The sequence below is a fragment of the Tenebrio molitor genome, chromosome 1 (assembly GCF_963966145.1).
Source record: "Tenebrio molitor chromosome 1, icTenMoli1.1, whole genome shotgun sequence".
Classification (NCBI taxonomy): Eukaryota; Metazoa; Arthropoda; class Insecta; order Coleoptera; family Tenebrionidae; genus Tenebrio; species Tenebrio molitor.
The window spans coordinates 15,231,705-15,250,935 of record NC_091046.1 but is presented as its reverse complement, the minus strand read 5'-3'; the positions used below and the strand labels follow the sequence as shown (position 1 = coordinate 15,250,935).

The 19,231-nt window shown below is 33.6% G+C and overlaps 1 protein-coding gene across 2 annotated transcripts in view; it reads right to left on the bottom strand.

The window, feature by feature from the left end:
• Ddr (discoidin domain-containing receptor 2) overlaps positions 1–13,131 on the bottom strand; it is a 233,873-nt gene extending 220,742 nt beyond the window's left edge. The window contains exon 1 of one of the 2 annotated variants that reach the window (XM_069061943.1): positions 12,929–13,131. The gene's annotated coding sequence lies outside the window, so the exon portion shown is untranslated. The remainder of the gene's footprint in view (positions 1–12,928) is intronic. The other variant, XM_069061952.1, reaches the window with a different exon arrangement.
• Between the last annotated feature and the right edge of the window lie 6,100 nt (positions 13,132–19,231).

Below are 19,231 nucleotides of genomic sequence, written 5' to 3'. Positions count from 1 at the left end.
TCCAGCCCACACTCCCACCTTTACCTCCACCTCCACAACCTCTACAAAACCTACACCAAACCTACCACCAAAAATCACAAATACAACACTCGAACTCGTAACCGACAACCAGTTTCAGATTTGCTCTTAGGACAGGTGATAGCATGGCCTCCGAAAGCTCAGCTACTCGTACCACAAATTTGACGCGACCAATGGACAAGGACCGCGAAAGCCTTTACAAACTTCACAAACACGTGATTTTTGTTATATTTTACCATATCGTCGGTGATGCGGTAATTCCGCTGAGATGACAGTGACCTTTTTGACTCAAGAGGAGAGATAATAGTACGAGTATTATGGAGTTCAATGCGACTTTGTAGGTAAAACAGGATTTGTATTTGTATTTTATGTATTAGAGGTAAAATCCTCAAGGAAAAGACTTTGGCGATTTTCTCTAGGTCAACACATTAATTCTGTGTTGACTGGTGGTGGTTGTTCGTTGTTCTCGTGGTTTTGCAAATTGTTTTCATCATGGCATCAATAGATTATGATATTTTAGCCTGATTGCATGGGACTGCTTTCGTAAGAAAATGTGCAAAAGAAGTGTACAGTGCAAGGAGTGACTTTTGAAGAGAAGCGTGTATTCCCACAAGAATCTAATTACTGAACTAGAGGGTTTCCCGAAATATTTCCACATTTACTTGAGGATGGACCACGATACATATTTACATCTTCTTTCATTGGTCACCCCTTTTATCCTTGAAGAAGATACGGTTCTGATAATACATACACGCAGCAAGAGACTGGGAAAATCCAGCCTCAAGGCCGAAAAGGATTGATTTTTGTTCGGGATTTTGTGTTTTTCCCACCCACCGCGGCCTCAAGGACGTCGCCACACACGTTGAGGAATCCCTCAAGGGTTGGACTGTTCAAGCTGAACCTTTAGAAAATCTCGCTCGCGTATAGCTACCTCTATTCAATAATGTTATGTACTCATTTTTATATGTAGAAAAAGTTGATAAGTTCCCAAAAGCAGCTAAAAGCTTTTAAGAAATTTAATGTCTCACACTAAAATTGTTGATTTGTAAGAAAATTTGGCAGAAAATAATGATTGGTTCTTTAATTCCTCAATTAAAATTGTACTTTGCATGACTCTCAAAACAAACACAATTTTCAAATTTCATGTTGTTTGTCTCCAGAGCACTGAAATCAGTTTTTGTTGATTTAAGCCTACCTAAACGAAGAGCTTTGTTCGATTTTCTTCCTGATCCACAATTCGTTAAATCAAGATTGACTTACCTTAAATGAGGACCCCGAAGAGACGATCGACCAGAAAGCAAGGGTTGGATCAACGAATTATGGGTACCACTTTTAGCAAGTGGGTTTCGCGATACAATACAATTGTTGGTCTTTACACTACGATGGTCTAAGTGCTTCCTCTTTCCCAACGATGTCCCTCCTGGGGGGAGGTTTCTCAATGCCGACTTTAGACTCCAGTCGTTTAGTGAAGGGACATTTGGTGGGGGAAACTTGCGCCGTCCAAATATCGAACCAATAGCAACCATGCTTATTTACTAATAAATGGACCTGGTCGAACCACAGAACGGTCGAACGAAATAGCGTTGCTGCGCATCCCCACCTAATGTCCCTTCACTAAACGGCTGGAGTCTAAGCGACACTGTGAGATCGTTACGCGAAACAACCAGTGGAAGGGGGTGCAACTACCTTTTTTGGAATTTTAAACTAATGTAAATGACGCGGTATTTTCACTTTTCTATTGGTGCTTATGTGTACTTACTTATTTTTTTGTAGAAAGTGTAAAATTTCAAAATACCATGCGATTGAAATTGCACCTATAATTTTTATGAAAAAAACATTGTTCATTTTTAAATACGAAGACGTTTACTTCACTAAATTGTAATATGTAATCATGTACTCGTAAGTCGTACTACAAAAACGTTACATACTGTAGTAAACTGCCAGGAAACGCGAATGTGTGAGTGTAAAATAAAGAAGTTGTTTGTTGACTTCTCATGTAAATGTGTGTGCAGCCTTGGTACAAGGCGCAACAAAAATGCCTACCAAGAATCAAATGAAAAGTGTAAATTATATAAATTGTATAACCCATCGCAGTTGGCGTTGAAAACCCAGACAAATTTTGGATGTGCCGCTGCCTCGCAACATTAGAAAAACTAGTAGACAGATTTCCACTACCTATCACTATCACCTATCGGCGATACTAGTCTCACTCATGTCACAAGGCTTGTGGCACATCCAACTACGCCACCAACGCCTACTGCGATGGGACAATCATTTATAATTACCCTGTATTAGATCTTAAAATGACGGATTTAGATGATCACTCGATTACAGATTTGCTTTACCACACGATGCGGGAAATGAATTGACAAGTTCAATAATTAGGCATTCATTTATAAGTTTATTCTGAGCTATACGAACTATTTAAGTTATTGCTAGTTAAAATATTTAATTACATACTTACAAAAAATACAAATTTTATTTTCAAATTAAGTACTATTGCGGGCAAAAAAAGTGAGACATCAACGTCATTGTCTTGACTTTTAATGTGAAATAACCCTTATCTGATTCTAACCCTACTTTGAATTGATTGACGTTGTCATTAAGTATTGTAGGTTCTAGGGAATTATTGTACCTAAGTAAGCACGTAGTGAATATTTAATTAATGCTAAGTTCCAATCAAAATCTACCTTTGTCAAAAGAAGAGGGCACTTGGAAAAGGAAAATAGGAGTATCAAATAAATTTTTAAACTGTCAGCTGAAGTAGTGTCAAAAAAAATGACAATAAAGCTTGAACTACATCGAATTTTTCAAAACTGACAAAAATTTGATGTCCCACTTTTTTTGCCCGCAAATAGTACCTACTTAGGTACACTTTGTGACTTCTTTAACTGCTAAAAAAATTCTTGTTTTTTTTTTGAACGATAATAGAACGATTTGTTCAAAACTTAAATTAAATTATTAATGTTTTTAATGCTGAAAACAATTCATAAAAGGGACAAAAGAGAATTTATCAAAATAAAATAACTACAAAGTATGTACACCAAAACAGCAATCGTTAAAGATGGCCATTCATATTTATATGAATCTGATTTTGTTGTTTATAGACACTTGTTGCCGCAAACTTTATTTCATACATAGTAAAAAGATGTTCACTGTTAAACAGTAAGAAATAGTGGACAACGACGGTGTAAATAAAGTTGAGCCTAACGGTGTTTTTCGACATTTACATGTAACAGTAGTCTTTGGAGACAATTAAGTTTCTATTGCTCTTCTTTGATGATTAATTTAGTTTCAAAATAATTACAGAAGCTTGAACATTTTGATAAATCCTTTGGCACGGGAAACAATTTCGCTTGCGACAAAAACATCTAAGGCATTCCTGTTTTGTAGCATCAGCACGTGTCTTCAACACTTTAAATCCACGGACAATTAATCCCATCTAGCAGAAAATAGGCGCAATTGTAAGCGACTGGAAATGAAAGATATAAGACGAGTCTACATAAACTTCCCCACTTTCATTAGTTCCGTTTTAAAGGGTTTAACAAAAGAAAGCAACGAAAGTATGTACTCGTAACTATAGTTAGATACTTCCTGGGATGATGAAGTGCAAAATGGAACAATGAATAACGAAATTTAAAATGGTAAACCTGGAACGAATATCAATGGAATTGCTCAAATAACTGTTGAAGGCGCATTGTTCATAAGCACAAACTATGACTTGAGCGTAAAGTTTAGTTTTGGAAGTTATGGCACTTTAAACGGGCTCATTGAATTCCTCGTATTCTCAACTAGGCGATATAGCCATTGTAACTGAAGCCAACGCTATTTGAAACAATTTCTCATATTTCATAACATCTCGTAGAGTTTAACTTAATACAGGAATTAGGGGTTAAGCCCGAAACCCAATTTGACCGTAACCTGAAAGATTTAATTGATTTATATTTCACATTTTCAAATTTCCCGAAATATGGGTATTAGTCGTGATTATGAATAATTTAGGTGATGTCGATACAAATTTATTTAATGCTACGTTGCCTACCTGAATCCATTAACCGCAATTTTCATCCATTTTCACTTGAGGTCTCACCACTCAACGCAATTATGATATCATCTTTTAATCGCTACAACCGTATGGAGACCGAATATGGTTTGCAATATCGTGATATTGGAAATTTATAAACCAACCTACCAAATTTATATCAAAATCCATTTAGTTGGGTTGAATGATGATAACTAACGTAAAGACATCTGTAAATAACACATAACATAATAATTCTGAAAGTAGATATTTTATTATAACTATCTCAAAGTGTCATAAAAATCACGTACTGCAAGAGTAACGTTATAGAATTATTGTTCCTTGTATTGACTATACGTAACATAAATATTATTGGATACAGATAATCTATAAATATACGCATATGACAAGTTTGTATATGGAATTGTTATTTATATTATAACAATATATTAAACACTACCTTACCAAATATGTACATAGTTAACAAATATGTACATAGTTAACAATCATAGATGTAAATAACAATATCTATGTATAATACATACCGGGTGTAGAATTGGTTTACGAGACATAGGATTTTACTTGTAAAAATAAAGAATTTCAATTATTGGCTCCCCTAATAATTTTACGGCAAAATAGTTAAAATGAAAGTTGGAAAGAATTAAAATTACTGTCTAATTTCAGTCTTACTTTTTTCTAACATCTTGTGGTACTGAAAGAAAGGCAAGAAAGAAGTTGACACAAAACAGTAAAAAGTACTACTAAGCATGCAATTGTATTTCTTTCTTTAAATGTTATTATGGAGGATCTTTTTTAAGCAACTTCCAAGCAACATTTGCTTCAGATTTCCCAGACCGATCAATTCCTGCCACACAAACAATTGGAAGAATTCTAGAGAATTTTGAGCATTTAATGGAAGATACCTTTTCATTCATCCTGTAGTCCTGTACGACTTCATTTGAAAGGCAAATTAAAAGACAATTAAATAATAGAGAAACCATCCGACAAATACCTAGTATTTTAAAAGTCAAATTTCATAGCTATTATAGTGCTATAAATTAAAAGACAATTAAATAATAGAGAAACCATCCGACAAATACATAGTAGGTATTTTAAAAGTCAAATTTCATGGCTAGTGCTACTTTTTAGTATTTTTGTGTTAACTCCTTTCTTGCTTTTCTTTCAGTACCACAAGATGTTAGAAAAAAAACAAAGAGTGGAATTAGACACTATCTTTAATTCTCTCTAACTTTCATTTTACCTATTTTGGCATAAAATTATTAGGGGAGCCAATAATTGAAACTCTTTATTTTTACATGTAAAATCCTATGTCTCGTAAACCAATTCTACACCCGGTATGTATTATTATGGAAAAACAGATTGTTCAGTTTCATGGAACGATATACATATAAAATTAATTGCAACATCACAAATTTATATTCATTTTATTTATTCTGCTCTATTATTCACTATTATTATTGATTCTATCACATTTTCATTACCTTAGTACATATGTAATGTATTTTTCGGATTAATGCATAACATGTAGCGAGCGTTACATAATGGACAGTGTGAATAAAAATTAAGCAAGTACTTTTACTTACAATTTTTAAGTAAAATCTGTGTTTCGGTTGAATAAAAATTCGACGTTTGCTAAAACTGAAAACGAAAATCTTATGCCTTAAGCTTAAAGTAATTTTTCCAGCATTTGGTGAAAACGGTGTGAATAAAACAAGTAAGAGCTGAACATAATTAAGTAAAAGCTTAAATATTTTTAAGTCTGGTCTCCCTCTGGCTTAAAAATTTAGTCATGGTGAAAATGGCACCGTTCATACACGTAAGATCTCAAAAATATTATCCTCCAGGAGTTACAAGTCGCAATGAAGATTATCTATCACAAGTTATATCCCTTCAGCGAAGAAAATGTACCTACAAGGGTTAGGGAAACATTTTCTGGGGCATAACGTAGAGAAGAGGGATGCAAATATTTTTAAGATTTCTCAGTGATCCAGGATTCTAAGTAGGAATTGGAAAACAGAAGGGTGTACATCGTTCAACAATAAGTAAAACCATGTGTCCTTTTTATCAACTTTTTTCTTTAATTCGTTTTTCATATTTTGAATTTTCTTTTGTACTTGTTTAGCACTAATATTTTGACCGGTTTGTAACATATACTTCTTTCAACGCGGCTTCCTTCCTTTCCTTGACTTTTGGCACTTGTAATTTATTGAATAATACTCTATGTTCATTGAGAATATTCACTAACTTCACGTTGGCAGATTCTTTTTGGGAGACATCATTAGCTTCTATTGACAAGTCGAAATCACTACCGCCTGTTTTCACTGAGATTTCCTCACCTTACCGTTTAAATAGCTATACTTCGTCAAGCGAGAGATTGTGAGATTTTAAATTGTAGGCTTGTAACATTACAAAATGCATTAGAATACATTAATTACAGCATAATTTCAAGGCAAAAATGTTGCTGCTGAAGGATATATTTCAAAAAAATTTCAAGATCCTTTGTGTTTCCTATTCAACCTAATATTAAATACTAGTTGTTATCCTATGAGATGGAAGACTTCGGCGGTGCGCCTCCTTCACAAAAAGGATGACAGATCGGAGATTACCAACTACAGGCCTATTGCCTTAATCAGTAACTTTGCGAAGGTCTTTGAATATGTCCTGTATAATTCCTCACTCCATTATGTCTCTCACAAGCTATCTCCGAATCAGCATGGCTTCACAAAGTGTCGGTCCACCGAGACGAACTTGGTGTCGATCAGTCAGTATCTATCTGATGCGTTAGATAACCAAGTGGATGTAGTTTACACGGATCTCTCGAAGGCCTTCGACAGGATTGATCATGGTCTTTTGTTGATCAAATTGGAGTCATTCGGTTTTTCGGATAGTCTTGTGGAGCTAATAAGGTCTTATTTAAGCGATCGATTTATGTACGTGGGAGTGAATGGGTATGCGTCTAAGTCCTTTAAGCAGGAGTCTGGCGTTCCGCAGGGTTCGGTTTTGGGTCCGCTGTTTTTTAATATCTTCATAAACGATCTGGTGGACGATCTCGACGTACCGTACCTCTTGTTTGCCGATGACATGAAGATTTACCTTACGGTAGACTCGATTGATGATGCTCTTCGACTTCAGGGCTGTATTGAGGAGATCTCTAGAAGGTGTAAGTTAAATAAATAACCTTGTTCTCAACCATCTTAAGTGTAGCATAGTCTCATTCACAAGGAAGACCAAGCCTCTCTTATTTGACTATAAAATCAACGGCTCCATTCTTACAAGACGTGAGCCAATTAGAGATCTGGGTGTCATCTTCGATTCCAAACTATCCTTCGGCGAACACATTCGGACCATTGCGGGGACTGCCTTCAGGGCACTGGGTTTTGTTTTGCGTGCTGGCAGGGAATTCTCTGATGTCGCGATCCTGAAGCTTCTGTACATCACCTATGTGAGATCCCGGCTCGAGTATGCTTCCCTTGTGTGGTCACCGATATATGATGTTCACTCTTCTCTTTTAGAGCGAGTGCAACGCAGATTCCTGAAGAATGTAGTCTTCATGTTGAATGGTGCATATCCGCCTCGTGGGTGTCCACAAGGTCTTCTGCTCGGTGAGGTTGGTCTGCAGTCTCTGCTTGATAGACGCATGGAGCATTCGGTGATCTTTTTGTTCAAATTGTTCAGAGGGCTGCAGGAATGTCCTCACGTTCTGGAAAGGATCAGCTTGAGGGTTAGCCGGTCGGGATCTAGGGTAAGGAGTGTTTTCTACATCGGTCAGCGCCACACGGACATCGGGCTCAAGTCACCCGTCACTCGAATGCTGCGAAATTACCAGAGTGTCGAGCCCCACATCGATATTTTTTGTTGCAGCAATTCTTCTCCATCTCCTCGTGAATCAGGGCGATCCTACTCAGATGAGTGCTCGGTAGTTGTAGCCTGGGTGTTGGGATGCTCTCTGTGTAATGGTTTTTGTGTTGTGATTGTGTTTTGTGTATCATTTTCTTTTTGGCAGGGCTTCTAATTGGGCGTCAAGCCTGTTAGCCGTCAACAATAATAATAATAATAATAATTTTTTTTTTTTAGGCAGAATATAGCCTAAGGGAGTCCGCTTCGGCTCAGGGACGCGAGGGTCGCGGGTTCGATTCCGACCCAGGGCGAAATTAAAAAATAAAAAAAAAAAAAGGCTATATTCTGTCTCGTGATTCGGAAGTCACGTTAAGCCATTGGTCCCGGTCTATTGAGTTGGTCATCATGCCCCTCATAGATTTGTAAACCAGTCCTAGACTGTGTAACAATTTTTTTTTTTTTATAATAATAATAAAATTTACGTGCGCTGGGTAGGTACTACTTTCTCTACGTAGAATTTAGTAATTTTTACGTCAACCCATGTCTCGCTGGACAAACTATACCAATAAAGACGCGTATCATGCAAACCATTTTTTTTGTCTTCTTTTTACTTCAGATAAATGGTCGTGAAATGAATCGGGCGATAAGTTTTTTTTAGTGTAGTTAGCAAATGCTATAATTTTCCAGCTTTTGCTGTTAGTGAAAGCAAAAGATTATTCACATCATTTTAAGCAAAAGTTTTGAGCAAAAACTTAAACTACCTAGCAAAAGCTACTGCTAAAACTAAATGCTAAAAGCAAAAACTTAATTTTTATTCACACTGCCCAATAATGTGTGGTTGAGCAGACCGTGGGTTTCTTCCTTCTTTACAAACCCAGTTTTTTTTAGTTGGTATACTTTGACATTTTCTACAGATACATATACCAGGTGTTATAGAAGTCCACGTAATAAATTTAACCACCAATAGGACTCGTTATGGAAGAATTTATTTATCAGTACTTGTAGAACTTTCTTCTATTGTATAATTAAGCACTTTTTATTGGACCACATTTCAAAATATTTTAGTGTCTTTCAAAGCTGCTGATTAATCAGATTGCCACTAACACTTTTTTCAGATTAAAGATAATGGAAACTAAATGATACCTCATTGGCTAAGATGAAATTCATATTAATCACTTCCAATACTTTAACAGCTCTGAACATGATCGTTCATACCTACAAAAAAAAAATTGGTAAATTAATTTTTTAACAGTTTGTCAATTCAACACGGATAACTGAGTAAAAGCCATCATATTACTGACAGTAATCTCTTCTATATTCAGAAAAAAATAACTGGATTAAAAATAGATTTCATTTGAGTTAATAGAGGTGCAAGAAAAGAGCAAAAATATAAAAGGGTACAGATTCAACGTGATATTATAAATCACACTTAAAAAAAAGTTGGGAACAATATGTACTTAAACTAAAATTCAAATTTATGATTTAAGACTTATGAGTTAGTTATAGTAGAAAGCTTTGCCTTATTTAAATTTCTCAAGAAGATAAATGTAAGGAATCTTTAAAAACCTGCAGGGCAAATAAGATATATTTGGCAAAAATGAAAATACTCCCATACCTTATGCCGGCAAAAGGAAAATTTATTTTTTCCACAGAATCAGTAAAAAAACTAAAAAAAGATTAATTTTTCTGAAAAATCACTTACGAGTATGTCAATTTTTGGTTTCTTTGAATAATGTAACCAATCTAATGGCGAAGTTTACAAAATTGTTATATGGTTTAGTTGTTTAGTAGAATTATAACGAACAATTCAGTTAATTTAAGTCACTGATGGTAAACTATGAAACAAAATACAGCTTCCTAATTACTATATAAATACATATAGGTTTATTATAACAGGTTTTTAAATTCCAAAAAAAAAATAATTATAAAATATTACGAGTACATATTTGCCATTATTATTACACGTCAGTAAAGTAATTATGGATTACATAAACATAATGAGTATTACTTTGTATAATAAATAAACATATACTTTCCGATTTATTGGACCAAAATTGCTTTTATTTATTTGATAAACTTTTACTAAAACATAAAAAACACAGCTGTTGCACATAATCGAAAAAAATTAAAATACATATTTCAATAAAAAGGTATTTGGCTTTTTATTGCTATTATAGACCAATACTATCTATATACAGGTTGTTTTCGAAGTTGAGGTGTTCCTTTTAACCTGTGATAGTATGCGTTGTTCTAAAGAGTTTTAGCCAAAGTCACTTTAGTAAAATGTGTACGGCAATGAAGATACAATAAGTTAATTTTTTTGAAATTTTAGAAACCGGTCCTGCTCAAATTTGCGCTGATTTGTTAGAAATTAGAACTGACAAATGAAATGGCAATGAAGATACAATAAGTTAATTTTTTTGAAATTTTAGAAACCGGTCCTGCTCAAATTTGCAATGAAGATACAATAAGTTAATTTTTTTGAAATTTTAGAAACCGGTCCTGCTCAAATTTGCGCTGATTTGTTAGAAATTAGAACTGACAAAAAAAATCAAATGAGCATGGACGTTAATCAAAAATACTGTCAGAGTTGTCATCTAATTAGTCGGAATGGCTTTATCATTACGAAAATAATGAGCTCACAGATATGTTGCTAAATGTATGGGCAATGTTATCACGTTATCAGAATGCAGCTGCGGCGTCCAGAGAGTACGCAGAGCGATTTCCAGAAAGACACCATCCTGGGCCACGTCAGTTATTAATCTAGTACAGCGGAGAAATAGACAGGACCGAACTCAAAATTTTAGAAAACAATAAAAATATACAATCAATTATCTCCGTTAATACAAACATTTTACTAAGAAGATTTAGGCTAAATTTCTTAAGAATAATGTATAGTATCTCGTGTTATAAGGAACCCCTCAACTTCGAAAACACCCTGTATACCATGTACAAAGGAGAATTTGATTTATAACAATAACAATAACATCTAATAATAACATAAACAAGCAACTGATACCACCTTCCAAATGTACATCTATTGAATGATGTTTAAAAAATCAGTTTTCTAACGATTTCACAATTTCAATATCTTGAATAAATTTCATAAATTAATATGAAAACTGTGAGATGGCTAATAACATCGATCTGAATGGCATTAATCAATAAATGTGTTATAGACCTCGTATCATATAAATTGGAAATAACCAAAAACGCAATAATCTACTTCAATTACAGTACAGTACAGTACTGATTCTTTTCTTTGGAAAAACGTTGATAATAAAATTTTGGATTAAAAAGTTATTAACCTGGAAAAATATCTGGTGAAGATTTTTATTGTGTAATATACATCCAAAAGTAATTTGATTGGGTTTGTTAAATTGATTACGAGTATTTTTCAGTACAATTTTCTTCTTACATTTAGCATCCCTTAAAATAATGTTCCCGTGTTTCAATATCTTATTATGCTGTTAAATTTATATTCAATGAACGCTGAATCACTTGGTATTTAGTGACATATTTCTTTTCACGCAACATTGAATTTTTTTTGTTTTTTTTTCACCAATCAATTTTCCAGATATTCATCATCACGTGCACATTCATTAATCGACGTTGTTATGTTGTGTTATTAAGTTAAATTCAACTTACATAAATTGATAACAAAATATTAGTATCCATCTAATGAAATATCAAATTTCTACTTTTTTATTAATATGTAATACAATAACAAAAATAATTTTAAAATGCCGAACATAAATTTAGCAAACATTTCAAGATTTGGCATGGGAACTTTCAACTTATTTTACACAATGGAAACTTGTGAATTTTAAACTACACGCAAATCTTAACCGTATCAATTATTATTCAAATCAACAATTATCATATTATTCCTGGATTAATGGTGATCTGCATAGAATGAAAAATTTTACATTTTCACAAATAAAATTCGGGTATATTGCACATGAGTTGAATAAATCAAATGTACATATTATTATTTTTTTCTAATTTTCTCCTATGTGAACGGATTTTGATAAATGTGACAACTTGTCAAAACGAAACGTCAAGTTAATTTTAAAGATTTTAAGCGATTTGGAGCCCTATAAGGGGGTCGTCGAACAAAAAAACGTTGCACATATTCAACTCGTTCTTGTGTAAATTGGACTTTTTTTTGGCACTCGTGGGCCCTTAAAACGCTCGTTTCACTCGCGTTTTAATCTGGCGCCACTCATACCAAAAAAAGCCCAATTTACACACGAACTCGTTAAATAAATAGCTATTATAGCTCAAAAATAAGTCAAAAGTCTAAAATAACAACGGGTTTGAACTGCGTCAATATTTTGGATGAGAATGAAAATATTTAACTAAAATTTTGTGTTCTTCATTGGAAAATATTAACTTTCATAATTTTATTACGCTGCAATGTAAATACTGAAGCCAAGTTACTCTGTTCCTTGAGAGATCAGCAGTTCTCTCTTTGTAAGTTCTTTGATCTGTCGACAATTACCCTTTTTGTTTTGTTTTAACCAACCAGACAGAGGCAAGATAGTGCATGGATTTAATGCCACCGTCGCGTCGCCTTAAATCGACCTTTTAATTTGCCGCTAGTCAGTGTAATTAATTAGTTATTTGTCTTTCTTCATAATCAAATAATAATTTGTAAAACACTTTTGTACCACAGTAAAGAAGTTATGAAAGAATTCCACAAACGCACGACTAAAATAACGATTGTTACTCGCCTAGTGGTGCTGCCATATACTTGGATATCCTACGAAAAAATAATTTCCCTGAAAAAAAAAAACAAACGCACCCATATGAATTTTGTCGTAATCATTTCAGTTACAAAAGCATATCTTCGTTTGACATGACTCCGTAAAGTGCACATTATTCAAATTACATAACCGCGGTTCATTTACACAAAGAAATATTTTGAGAACATTGTTTCGAGTTACACGACGCAACAATTTACGAAAACAAGCACAAAAAATTTTCAAATGTAACATAAATAATTCGGCGGTAATAAAACCGACTTACCACGTACAATTTACGACCCATCTCACTGATATTGTCCCATTTCACTTTTAAAATATGAGTGAAAAACAGTAATTAAGAAAAGTCCGGACTTCAAATAAGATAAACTTCAACGTACGAAGTTTGCAACACGTGTGGTTTGAAATTTAGAGCGCAGCCTGACACTATGATTCTTCCGTGGAGTCGTATCGTGACTGCATTCAATGTTCAGTTCAAATATAAAAGTGCGTTTCGCGCCATGACGTGCCCTCTGTTGAGGGACGCTGGCACCGACGCTCTCCGGAAAGTGGCGACGCCTTCAGAAGCTTTCTGCTATCGGAAGCTTTTTATTGTTTGCAAGCTTTTCGGAAGTGGCACGTGCAGCACTCTGTAAGAGATAATGGCAATGAACAAATAACAAAATAATTTATGCAAATATCAAAATAAAATAAAAGCTGTAGCTTTTACCTGTTTATTAAAAACATAACTACATTCGTTATCGTTTTAAGTTTCAAAGAAGACATACACATATTATAAATACTTTAACAATAATAAAATTTACAGAATATAAACATTTAATTATTTAATATATTGTTTCTTTTCACATTAACAAAGATTGTGAACATGGAACATTCTGACTACATTCATAGTCTTATAAAAATAATTTGTATAGGTACCTATTTAATACATACGTATATTATACCAAGCGATCTAAAAGTCTTTCTACCAAGTGAGCCATTATTATAATTACACCATAAAATAAAAAAAATTGAAATCAAAAATATCAAAGGATACGGACAGACTAATAATAGTTATTTGTAGAACTAGTTATGAAAGTCTTTACTTACTTACTTTTTTCACGAATTTGCAGATTGATTAACGAGGAGTAGCCCGAGTTAATCAAGCAAATAAGTGAAAAAAAGAGACTTTTATAACGTGTTGTACACACTATTTTTTTGCATATCGATGTAAGTTGAGAAATTTGGTCTAAAAAAATTACAAAAAAAGAAAATAGGTATAGTTGACTCAAGTTGCAAAAAACCAGTTGTCATTTGCAACAGCATTTTTTCAATATTTTTGAACTAAATAAAGGCACAAAGGGACCAGAAAGTCATAGTTTGGACTGAATATTTTCCATATAAGTACAGTTTTAAAGTAATTTCGAATGACTAATGCCATAAAAGTGCTGTTGCAAAAGCAAAGTGGTTTTTTGCAACTTGAGTCAACTTTATGCTTTGACGATCATCTCCAAGGAGATGGAATAAAATGATGCAAACAAGTACTACTTTCACTACGATTTTGCGTGTAAAAAAGTGCCACTTTCATTACGATGTGCAAAAAATTATATTATACTTAAAAATTTATGTTGACTAGACATTTAAAAAACATAATACATACCTACATATATGTTATGTTATTAGGAGCAAAAAATTGTATGTGTTGAGGCTGGTAGTTTGGCAAACCAGCCAAAGCACATGAAACCATTTTTGCTCCGAATAACATTCTCGTATACATACTATTTTTTCTTCAAAGGTTCATAATAAATTATTTAAGAAATATCAATAAACCAGGAATTATTTTAAGCTAGAAGATTGGGTAGACTGATAAATTAATGTAACTCCTTTTGGAAAGCGTTACTATGACTATGAATGACTAGTATAAACAACGCTGTGAACAAATCCAATTTTTTTTATAATTACATATTCGTCTGTCAACTAGTTTAAATTTGAATAGATTTTGTAAGTATGTATGTTTTACAGTTAAGTCAGATTCAGCAACGAGTTTGTTAAAATTTGAGTTAGGAATTTCAAATGATTTAGCTACAGTAGTAGTTTATTTTATCTGCCGCTCGTCAGCAGAGATAATAATTTTTATCTACCGCTTGTTAGCTCGCCAGATGCCGTGGCAATGAAGTGACACTTTAGCATTATGAATGCAGCAGTATACTGTCATATTTTACTGACGTTTGAAGAAAAATGTAATTTACGAGTACATACATGTGTATAATAATCAATAATCATACTTATGCAACTAAATTTCTCACGATTATAATATACTTGTGTAAGGTGAAATTTTATTATAATTTTTACATTAGTCTACTTATTCAAAACATTTCAGATATACAGAAATTCGTCAACTGAATCTAAAATTAAATAAACTCAACTAAAATAGATGTTTTAACTCTCATATTTGATTACACCTAATCTTAGTGTAGAAATGTGTAGATTAATCTTTACTATTTTCTCAGTGAACGGCACTGTAACTGTATATCAATTTACGAAACGTTGAAAAAACGTCCCACAGTCATAACTTCATTAATGAAAAATTGTCGGTTTTTACGACTCCGTGAAGTAAACTCGGAAGGGAGTTTTGATCCTGCATTCGTAACGGATCTTGTTTCTTTCATCGCATTCATTCCCATCCCACATAGTTACCGTGACAATATTTCCTTCTTGGAGATAATTTATCATATCTGGTATATGATGTCGGTGGTTCATTATTTTAATTGTTGCGATGTACAAATCTCAAAGACTGATGACGTCACATTTGTCTTCTGTCACATTTCTCATTTACTAATGTATCGTCTCCCAAGGGTGAAGTTACAGCATTGCTTGCTATCAGAGTGATTATTAGTCTTAGATCATAATAGAAAGTCACTTGATATTAAACAACCATTAGCGTTACCTCGACTCTTTTTTTTGAAAATGGAGTCGATGCATGTTGCATTGTTGTTGTAAAAGCAAGGCATTTCCTTCTGTTGTGAGTTTACGATACCGAACACCTGCCAATGTTCTAAGGATGTTTGTTTCTGTCGAGCATTACACGGTTTTTAGTGACACAGACCGTTCATCAAGTGCGATACGAGCTAATTTTACTCAAATTTCCCAATTCGTGACACTCTTAGTTCTATGTAGTCATAAATCTAAAAGGCGAAATGTTTTCGTGCGAAACTGAGGCGTTTCGAATTTGCATATCTAAATACTGGTTTACGAGCTTGGTTATCGTACACATCTCTTGTGTATAAATTGTTTTATTTATAATTTTTCGTATACATAATTATAATACGGGTTAATTTATTTAATGAATCTACATGCGTGCAATTTAAACAATTATTTACAGAAATTAATGACTCTGTATTGTAAAGTGAACAGTTCCTTTTTCTCCGAGGAAACTTGCGATTCAGCAGTCACTCACCAGTTGTTCCGTAAATGTGCTGATTCTACAACCCGTGATTTGTAAGTACATTAGTGGTTAGATGGGTCATGAATTCAAAGGTCGGTTTCGAGATGCTTCTTGAATAAGCAATATTTTTCGGATAAACCTTTTGGACATTACCACATTCGAAAAATCGCGCGACACTGCCGAGCGGTTGTTCTTGTGTTGTCAACATCATTTTGTCTTTTATGAAAGTATTGTTTCGATGCATATTATGGCTCATAAAGTAAAAGTTATGATAAGCGTTATATTATAATTTTAGTATTTTTACTCCTAGTCATAAAAAAGTTGTAGCTTTTGTTACTTCGCAACTCAAGCGTTAAGATATTATTGAACATAACTTGTAAAGAATATGGCGAACATGAATATCTATACATTTTATCGGGTAGAATGTTAACTATGTAATTCCAAAAATTAGATAGTTAGACCACATTTTGGTGTCAGAGTGGCAATTTTCCCAATATGTACATATTTTCATTTTATCTCCACAAGTAAAGTTGTGATTATTAAGAATATTTGCCACAGAGGTAAAGCGTATCGTTCAAGACTTCGATTGAAGCAAATAAAATTTTTCTTCTAACAATTATTATCTACTATCATAATGATTATTTCTTCAAAATGATTAATAAAAATTTGAAGAGTTGTAAGTAAACTCTGTCCACTCATAGATTGCTTGACATAAATGTTACTAAAAGTGTTCGCTCTACGCTACAACAAATAGATTCCGCGCGAAATTTAAAAAATGGAAAGAGCAGGTTTACACGTGATGTTTTATTATTATTCTGCATGTTTGCATTTAGGAAAGACGAAAGAAAACTTCAGTATAGTAGGAGTAATATATTGGGTTTTATTAATACAGGGTATTTCATGAGTGATAATGTGCCCGACGGAATTAAAAATGTAAGGCACAATTCATTTTCTAATTTCCGAAAAAAGCTGGCTACTGAAATTAAAATATCCAGCTTTTTTCGGAAATGGCTAAACACAAACAAAAGATTTATTTAATGCATGAACAAAAATTACCTCTGAATCATTTTCGATGTTTGTAATGTCACTTAAAGTGTTCATTATGCTAGATTCTTGAGGCACGCACTCACTTCACAAATTCAAAAAAATCAACAAAAATCGCAACGGAGCAGATCAAAACAGCAGCACGATCAAAACTAATAACTTTTAAAACCAGAGGAACGCAAAACATAGCTCTAAAGCAAATCTAAATGCTTAAACCACTTGACAGCACTGACAGTTTCAAATTTGAAATGTCATATAATTTATTTTTCGCGTGGGTTTTATAAGAACCAATGAGAAGTGGCGCGAATATTTCAAGGTATTACCAACACAATCTAGGATACTTTGATAATATTTTAATGTTATGGTTTGGGAATTTTGTTATCTAAGGATATTTAAAAAAGTGCAATCTATCAGTGGACGGAGTCTAGATGTGATTTTTTATTTTTCTGAAAGAACAAAATACATCATAATTAGGATAAATAGTGGCTGTTGGTTAAATTATTATTAATACAAGTGTATGTTCAATACCTACGTTTTATAAGTTGGGACGGAATATTATTAGGTAATAAAAATTACTTGTAAAAACTGTATGTTTGTTAGGTAAATTTATACAGTGTGGAAAAAAATTATTATCATCTAGTTAGCTTTGGAATTTTTTCACATATAAATTTTCCTGCACCGTTCTGCTCTTTCTGAAGAGGCCTTGAAGTTCTGTCAATAAATGTCATCAATCAAATTGACAATTATTACAATTTATTGAATTGAATTAACAAACGATTAAAATGTATACAATGCAAGAAAACATTTTCAATATTGAGGCGTATTTCCGATCTCATCCTTTCGCAATAAATCACATTTGGAATTTTGATGTATATTTTGAGCTTGGGGCACTGCCTGTAGAACGGCACATCGTATTTTTAAAAGGGTAATACAAAGGTACCTAGATGAAGATCATTTTATTCCACACTGTAGTATCGTTGAGGTTGGTGCATTCAATCAACATCAAAAGCTCTAAAAGTAAGTTGGCTTGATTTGAATTATCAAATGAATAATATTTTCTTTATTTAACAACCTGTTTAGTTTTCGTTTTTCGATTTCATTATTGACCTTAGCTGCAATTAATACTGCAACAACAAGGACATAAAAAGTTCTGCGGTCCCGATTTTACTATGTACATGTTTTTTTTGTCTAAAAATAAAAGAAATTTTATTGTCGTCTAAACTAAGGCGGCGTGTAGGAGATCTAAGTTAAAAAATGGCGCAGGAAATACATTAGGTTAGTCATAAATCCATAGTGCCACATGTAAATGTACAAGCTTTGAGACACAAAACATAAAATGGTGTATATGTGTTAGTGTAAGCCGAAATACAGAAGCAAAGGGACCGAACAGATAGTTGAATAATTTATATGGTCTGTCGGTTGCTGCGGAAACTGACCACACTTCAGAGATAGCAATATGCAATATTAACCCACAGGTCCGTCCACCGACAACTATACCTTTGTCTCTCGGTACATGGCTTATCAATAATTTGATTGTAGAGAAGTTCCTGTATATTTAATGGGAAATTTATATTACCTTCTGAAACATTTAGCTTCACGGGACGTCAAAGGATTCTCCAGTTCGCATTTTGGCTTCCTCTGCTATATTAAATATTTAACAAAGTAGGCAGAGGAATATATTGTATCCGGTAGAGTTCCACCTGGTGGTTTTTATTTGCAGTGTAAATCAGAGGGCTTTTGAAATAGCATTAGTTAGTTGCAAGTACGTGTTCGTTACTGTGGAAAGTCTTAACAGTCTTACTACGGCAATCACCAGTGGGAACTGGAAGCTGTTTGTGACACCTCTACAATAAACGACAGACGCATTTGAGCTCTCGTGCCCGTAACGTACACCTATAACACTAATTGGATTGGCGGCCTCTTGTAACAGAAGAGTTATTGGCTGACGCGTCGTCAACAAACAAAACTATACAAAACGAATCGCATAACAGCACAGAGAAACCAAACAGCAGTAATCGAAAAATTGTTGTTTCAGAGATGCACAAATAAAACAATAAAAATCGGAACGGTCTCTGCAACATGGAGACATCATAATCGTAT